Below are 8,582 nucleotides of genomic sequence, written 5' to 3'. Positions count from 1 at the left end.
ACAAATATGCAAAATTATGCATATCCCTCAAATCTACCCAATATTAATGTTTTGTTAAACTCTAAATAACAAAAATATGAAATATATTATTTAAATATATTTTAGTTACACACAAGTTGGATGGGTAACTAGTGTGTCAGAGAGTTGCCATAATCTCCTTAAACCCGCATGCGGGTTTAAAGAGTATTCGGATATTCTCATATGCACCTATGCAAATCGAACCAACCGGATATCTTATCCGTATCCCATTTTTTTAAATAAAAATCTTATAAATTTGAAAAATAAAATCAAATTTAGATGTATTAGGGTTTTAAAAATATTATATAAGTGATAAAAATTTTATAAATTGTAAAAATAAAATCAAATTTAAATAATTAAATGTTATATTTGCATAAGAAATAATACAATAATCATAATAATGATAATACAATAATATTGATGTAATAAAACTGCCATTAATTTAAATATTTACTTATAATGCCCAAAGAGCCTAATTACCAATTTTTTCTTCTCGCGCTCAAATATAACATTAACCCGCATGCGAGCTAACCTTGAAATAGAAAAAACACAGAATCCCGCTTGCTGCAATAATGTTCTTTAGTGCTGCAATTATAAGAAATTAGTATAAAATATTAGCAAATTATAAAAGTACATTTTCAATTATATGAAATTAACAAATTTTGCCACCTATGTTGATGAAAATTTTTATTTTTTGCTAAAAAATAAAGAATAATACTATAGCATTAAAAGGCAATTCGTCAGGCAAATATCCTTCAAAAGGCAATGCTACTTTAAACATATTTTTCTACTTTTGCCCACGTCAATTCATCAGGAAAAGTTTTCGTTTTCCCACCATTTTTTTACCACCAATTTTTTTCCTTTTCGCCCAAAAAAGAATTTAGACGGACATTAACTTATAGTAGGTTGCAAAATGGCCTTCACAAAAGCCCCAATCTTCATCATCCTCTTCCTCATCACCCTCCTCCCGATCTCCACCAATTCTCAAGACCCCAGTTCGGATTTGCTCTTGCAGCTCGAATCCCTCCAATCCCAGTCCCCCAAAGGCGGCGTTATCCATCTCACTGATTCCCTCAAACGGATTCTATCCATTCCAACTCATCGTCCCTGTGCTTTCCTCGTCTTCTTCGACGCCCAACAACTCCACTCCAAACCCGAACTCTCCCTCCCTTCTCTCAAATCCGAGTTCTCCCTCGTCTCTAAATCCTTTTTAGCCAACAACCCTCCAACTTCTCACTCAAAACTCTTCTTCTTCGACATTGAATTTCAAGAATTCCAGTCCTTTTTCGCCCTTTTCGGAGTAAATTCTCTGCCCCACACCGATGTCAAGAAAGACTCCGTCCAGATAAATGCATCAGATTTCTCGAGGCTCGCCGAATCCATGGCTGAATTTGTCAAGGCCAAAACGAAGCTGAGCATTGGGCCAATTGATCGCCCCTCTTTGATTTCTAAGAAGCAATTGATGTTTCTCATTGCTGTTATTCTGATTTCGGCTCCATTCTTGGTGAAAAAAGTGATTTATGGGAACACCCTTTTGCACAATAAGAGTATTTGGATGACCGGAGAGATTTTTGTCTACTTTTTCAGTGTCTCCGGTTCAATGCATAACATAATTAGGAAAATACCCATGTTTTTGGTTGATAGGAATGACCCTGGGAAGTTGGTTTTCTTTTATCAGGGGGTCCGGGATGCAATTGGGAGCTAAAGGGTTCGCGGTTGGGTTCTTGTACACTGTGGTGGGATTGTTGCTGGCTTTTGTTACTCATGTTATTGTCTATGTGAGGAATAGGAATGCTCAGAGGTTGGTGATGTTTATTTCCTCCTGGGCTGTTCAGATGATTTTTGTTGGCATTCTTGTCGCATTTCTGGTTTCTTGATTTTAGTTTGTTCTACCGTGTTAGTTTTTGTTAGTGTTTCAGATAAGGAAAATTGACGTTTTATTTTTGGTGTAAATTAACAATGTACCTTTCATTTTGCTTTTGTGCTCATATTCTGTATTTGCAACTGTTGCTAAAAAAATTGAATCATGTAATTGGCAGTGATTTATGTATCTTTTTGGTGTTGTCTTGGTGAAATGCTTGTAATAAGCATAGCAATCACTTGTTTTCTCGTTTTCTATGGTATCTGTTCTAGATCTTCTTTCACATGTAGATATGGCGTTGAGATAAGTTTCTGACTAAATGAGGAAAGGTGCAATTTTGAATGGTAAACCTGCGGCCAAATTGCAAATCACATGCCAAATTATGAACTAGAGCTATAAGTTGGCATTTGCAGTTGGTAGTGGGTGTTTCTTCAGGAGTTGGAAGAATTTGATTCACAATTCCATAACATTTTAAAAGGCTATACTACGTACTCAGTAATTAGACTAGAGAGGATGATGCTTGAGTGCTAGAGCTTAGTGCAAGAGGATACTGCTATATTATTTGTGATATAAGTAATTCTCAATCAACTTGCACAACGGTGATCTTTATGGTAGTTTTCTAGTTCGAGTAAGAATAAGTACTTTGTAAAATCTGTTTTGCTTGCTTTCCTGGAATTTAAGTTTCATGTCTTACATGGTAGTTTCATGTCTTACATGGTAGTTTGTTCTCCATATAGCATTATTTTATACTATATAATCACAAACTTTTTGCTGGATGTAGGTTGGATTTTCTGTTAACGGAGTAATAATACTAACTTTTATGTGGCTTTTGAAGGCATTCCTTGAGGTAATACCTTTTCTTTTCACATGAATGGTTCCCATTTTTGGTGCCATTCTTGAAGTAAATTTCATTGTGAATGTTTTGCAATGTCCCGCCACTTGCCTAACTTACTAGTTTGATTGGAATACAATATTAAGGGGTGCTGGTTTTCTATGGAATTAATACACCATGACAAACAGCAAAAGTAATTTCAGAGATCTAGAACAAGAAAGTTGTTTTTTGCTTTTAAATGGCAAAGAAACATTCTAGTTATGTTGGTACACATTGCTCCTACTTGACACCTTATATCATGATCGACATTACTTTGGTTATCATACTTGACACCTTGTATCCTCTGTGGTGCATTAGTTTGGATTGTTTTGGTTTAGTTTAGTTTAGTTTATTTGAATGTTTTAGCTAAGCAAGTGAACTGAAGTTGCTTTTCCTTTAGTGTTGTGCTTATCGTCTTATCAACTGGTTATATTGTTCATAGCAGTACTTATATCAGTACTTGTTATAGTAGTGCTTGTTGCCTTATCAACTTGTTATATTATTCCTTTGAGGCTGAAGTTTAATAGCAGTACTTATTTCTTGAGCTAATTTGGTGCATTAGTTTGGGCCTGATTTTGATTTTCTTTGGGGCTGATTTTGAATGTCCAGCTTTAATTATTGAGGTTCTTATTGGATTGCAAATTTTAGCTAAGCAACCGAACTACAAGAGATATAGTGAAATTGGGAAATGGCAAGGTTTAGTGAAATTTTGTCTGATGTTAAAAATTCCCCCTTGTGTTGAAATTTGGTATTTTTTTTTCACGACAAAACAGCCTAGCAAATTGTCACACTTAAAAGACAGTATCTTTTATCGGAACAAAACAATGACTAAATTCGTTTATATTATTCCAATCTTGTTTGCCACATCCAAAGCATCGTAGTCTGGAGTCAACCGAACATATGCTTTCTTTGTTCCATCAGGCCTGATCATAGTGTTCACTTTCTTGATCTGTATGTCGTACATCTTCTTCACTGCATCTTTGATTTTTTTCTTATCAGCACGGATGTCAACTATGAATACCATGGTATTGTTATCTTCAATCTTTTTCATGGCAGATTCAGTAGTCAAAGGATATTTGAGAATCTGATAATGGTCCAACTTATTCCTAGGAGGAGCACTGATGCGTGGGTACTTCGGGTTCCCGTCCTTTTTCAATGTCTTAGGACGATGGAAGGTAACTTTGGTCCGGATCTTCTTGGCTTTCTTCTTAAAAGTTGTCCCAGATTTGACAAATTTGGCAACCTTGGCTATAGGGTGTTGTTGAACTTCATTATGATATTTGAATGCTTATATGATATTTTGACATTTCGTAATGCAATGGATGTATTCATTTGCTAATTATAAATCATTGTCATTTTTTTCCATTTATAGATATAATTGTTGTAGGAAAATTTTCAATTTTCATGGTGATAAAGAGTTATCATTGAATCAGAATTTTTCATTAATAACAATATATAGTTGCACTTAAATGTTCGCTTTTGTTTATATGCTGATTTTAAGTTTAAGGATGGAGTGTAATTACTTGTAAGATTTTTTTTGTTTATTGTACCAGTTGTCACTAGATTTGGTTCAAGAATGGCTAGCAGAGAATGCCAAGGAATCAATATTGGGACAGGACATGAGTATTAGTGGAATAGCAACTTATCAGCCATTTGATGGATTGATGGAGTTGAAAGTGGTAAGTACTTTGACATTACGTCTCATTTCTATCTGTTGTGCAGTTAATACTTGTTGAGTTGCGTAAAAACCTCTGAAGTTTATTGCATTTCCTGCTTCTACTGTGCAAATTTTTCTGAAGCAATTTCTGTTCTGAAGTGCTATTGACTCTATTAAAATTGAAGGAGAAACTTCCCATGCAGCAAGTAATTTGAATGAATGCCTTCTATCTGTTTTATGGTTAATACTTGCTGGGTTGCATAAGAATCTCTAAAGTTTATTGCATTTTCTGCTTCTACTGTGTTAATTTTTCTGAAGCAATATCCATTCTGAAGTGCTATTGACTCTGCTAAAATTGAAGTAGAAACTTCCCATGCGGCAAGTAATTCGATTGAATGGCTGCTTTGATGATGTATATTTAATTCATATGAAGTATCTTTTGGTAAGTGCTTTAGAATGAGTAGAATCTTGGTGAAGAATCTCCACTTGCGATACAAAATTGAGTGTGAAGCTAGTTGATATCCTGATTCTATCTAAACTAAAGACAGAAAAACAAGGGAAAGACATTCGAAATGAAGCAAATATGTCCTGCATGAGTCTAAATCATTCTGTCAATGCACAAAATCGTGTCATGAAGACAATCTTTGGCAGATGTCACAGCACAAATTAGTCATGTATGTTGTACTACTTCTTTGAACTACTGGAATTTGCAATGCGTTCCATTGGTAGCAGAGTACAGGCAAGAAAATGAAAAACTAGATTAAAAAAATTCCAAACGTATTTAAGACTCAGGGCTTGCTTTTGCCTGCCTAAAGTCTCAAAAATCTTGAAAATGATTACTGTTTCATGTTTTTTGGTAATCAATTTGTGGTTTTCAAACAATGAATTACAAGTTTGGTCACTACAATTTGTTGTATGTGATTTGTCACTTGTAAATAATGGCTTTGACATTCCTGTGTATCCTAACCAAAGTATTGTGTCTGCATAATTATGATATTGACAAATGTGCTTAATGAACACTAGTTGCTAACTCACTTTAGTTAACAGATGATAGTTTTGAATATGTTTCTGCTTCTTGTAGTAGCACTTTCTCTCCCCCTGCCACTGTTGGAGTCTTAAAAGTAATTATTCTGGCAATAAGTCCACAGGTTACTATTAACATGGACTCGGATAAAGTTTGACTTTTTGGCTCTAGGTGTAGCTCTTATAGCTTCCAGCTATTAGGATATCCAATTTGTCTCTTCAATTAGCCAACTTGCAATCATGTGTACGGTGCTTGGACTTGCTTTTTATCTTGTTGCTGTATATGCTGATTCACTATTCTTGTAGGCAGTAGTTGGATTCATGTCTCAAGTAATGGACAAATTAGTATCCTTCAAAAGTGCTTGGTAGGTGACAATATTAACTTGTAGTATCAAGCCTCAAAAGTGCTTGGTAGGTGATAAGGCTGCTTTTTCTTGTTTATTAGACCTTATGTATAGTTACATATTTTTAGATATATGAAATCCTATGACATTCAAAGCTTCAAAGACTACTTTTGGTCTAAAACACAGTGAAGTTTGCAAAGTTGTTTCTCATAAATGTGGAATCGTTTGTTGTTGTCCTTTGACATCTTAATATTAAAATAAAGAAGTGGAACAATTCTGCCCATATAATCCTTGGCTCTTAATGAATGTTATTAAACTTCCATCCTCTAGTAGACTCTGTTTCCGAACTACCCATATAATGTCTCTTTTTCTACTCTTTGTATAGCCACTATCTAGATGAGACTTAAAACAAATGATTCACTTTATTTTTTGGTGACTCCTTAACTAATTTTCCTTGTTTTAATTTTTCTATCATCTACTAATAACTTTACTATTTTATTGCAGATATATTGCTCATTTTAGAGGTTTGGAAGATTAGCAGTACGGCTTACGTGTCGACTCAAAAACTATGGTTATAGTGCTATCTTAAGTTTAGAAAATGTTTTGGGACTTGGAATTGTTTTTTAGTGTAGCCTTGACTTATATGGCAAAATTTGCTCTATTGAAACTTATCAAACTATTTGTAGTGTGATGTTGCACTTATTTATGACATTTGAATATTTAATATGTTATTATGGCATTTCCTATTGTAACGGGTGTCTACGTTTGTTATTTATTAAACATTGCTGATGTTTTCATTTTTTAGATATTATTGTAGTAGGAAAATCATCAAACTACACATTGCAAGGTGTTGTAAATGAGTAGCATTTCTCAAGCAGGCTGTCTTTATTGACAATTGTTGTTGTTACTGAATCAAAACTATTCATTGATAAGAAGTTGTTGTCACAGTTGATAAGGGGTTTATTGACAACAAAGTTGTCACTAATTAATATATACACTGACTATGTTGCTTCATGCATCATTGACAAGAAAGCATGTCGTCACTAAATTTGTAGCTTTTATTGACAACATATCTTGTCATAAAAAAGTTTTTATTCACTGACGACTTTAAAGTCGTCACTGTATACTTTTACCGACGGAGATTCAGTGACGACTCTGTGACAACCGAAATGTTGTCAATAAAAGTCATCAGTGACGACTTTTTGCTTTTTTGTGATCAAGTGTATGTTAAATGCTTATGTGATTGAAATGTTAATGGCACAAGTATTATGCATGATACGTAAACTTGCTGAGGCGAGGGCGTACTTTATCGACCTCATCCTCTCTCTCTTTGAACTACGTGGTACTTAATACCTGAATACATATGATTGGTAATTGTACATGAACACGTTTACCTCGTGAGCTCTGAGTGGATGCATGTATCACACCGATTCGGGTGGGAGGTGCCTTTTATACCGTCTCAGTGCTATAATAGGTTCTCTGAGCGATAGTATGTACCACATCAATTCGGGTGGGAGGTTCCTCTCATATCGACTGAGAACCATAAACAATTCTAATAGGTTCCCTGAGCGATAATATGTATCACACCAATTTGGGTGGGAGGTACTTCTCATGTCGACTCAGAACCATAAACAAAGTATAAGTCGATTAGAGCGATGTCTCATCAATCACTGAGCGATAGTATGTACCACACCAATTCGGGTGGGAGGTACCTCTCATGTCGACTCAGAACCATAAACGTATAATCGATTCCCTGAGCGATAGCATGTACCACGCCGATTCGGGTGGGAGGTACCTCTCATGTCGACTCAGAACCATAAATAGAGTAAGTGAAGTTCTACAAAATTAAATACCTACCCGGTTGACGGAGTATCACCACACGGAGGTATTAGATCGAACTTGGGCAAAGCAATTGGAAATTAGCTCCTGAGAGCTCCTGTATCCTACTCAAGTGTGTTTAATTGTTAATCGTGAATTACTTGAATGCTATAGCTTTACTCCTCGTACAAGTGTTATTATTACTTGAACTACGTGTTTGCGTGCTTTTCTTGGCCTCACTGAGCATTAGCTCATTCCATTAGATTTGTTTTCCTTAGCAGGGACCGAGATGGAACGGGTTTTGGAGAAACCGACTTGGGGCACTTTTGATTAGGACTTTGAATGTTTTGGGACTAGACATCTTTTGGAAGTTGTATATTTTGGAAAAGTGAATGTACTTTGAAACTTGTGATGTAAGATTGAATATTCATGTATGAAAATGACTTCTTGTCTTTATTTCGACTTTGGTTATTAGTCGTTATCCTTTAAATTTGAACTGGAATTGTACTGAGTCCTAGTGAGAGTTGGACAGGCGTCCTGCCGATGCCCTTTGGTTCGCTTTAGGGAGAAGTGGGGCATCACATAATTTTTGTTGATTGATGTGACAAAGATTCGAGCAAGACTCTAGATTTTCCATTACTACGAGACATTTTGAAGAAATGGTGATTGGAATAAGGTGGATAATTATTTATTTGGTTCACTGAGGTTTATGATAACATATACTCCATAAAATCTTTTTTGAGATGCGAAAGCAAAAGTGCTCTGAAGCATTGGATGGGTTTATTCTCTTCTTAATACATTTTTAATATTACATTCTTTTGCTTACACTGCAATTTTTGTCTTAAGTGACTGTTGAGACTGTTGAAATTTTGGATTGATGACCTCTTCATCTAGGATTCAAGAAGTACCATGCTAAAGCTATTGATATTCTTGTAAAGAACTTAGAAGTTGTTTTGGCTTTTAATGAAGATCTTTTAAAGAAATAGTGCA

General features: G+C 35.1%; 1 long non-coding RNA gene and 1 pseudogene across 1 annotated transcript; both read left to right on the top strand.

Moving 5' to 3' along the window:
* The first annotated feature begins 899 nt into the window (after nucleotides 1-899).
* LOC113692915 (probable dolichyl-diphosphooligosaccharide--protein glycosyltransferase subunit 3B) lies at nucleotides 900-2,705 on the top strand (annotated as a pseudogene).
* A 1,040-nt stretch (nucleotides 2,706-3,745) lies between these two features.
* Nucleotides 3,746-6,526, top strand: LOC140009102 (uncharacterized). The gene is made up of 3 exons (XR_011816469.1): nucleotides 3,746-3,925; nucleotides 4,304-4,429; nucleotides 6,279-6,526. It is a non-coding gene; the product is annotated as an uncharacterized lncRNA (long non-coding RNA).
* The last annotated feature ends 2,056 nt before the right edge of the window (nucleotides 6,527-8,582 follow it).

This window comes from Coffea arabica, chromosome 1e (genome assembly GCF_036785885.1).
Source record: "Coffea arabica cultivar ET-39 chromosome 1e, Coffea Arabica ET-39 HiFi, whole genome shotgun sequence".
Taxonomy (NCBI): Eukaryota; Viridiplantae; Streptophyta; class Magnoliopsida; order Gentianales; family Rubiaceae; genus Coffea; species Coffea arabica.
Note: the sequence above shows the minus strand (reverse complement) of the source record. Positions and strands in the feature narration are given on the sequence as shown.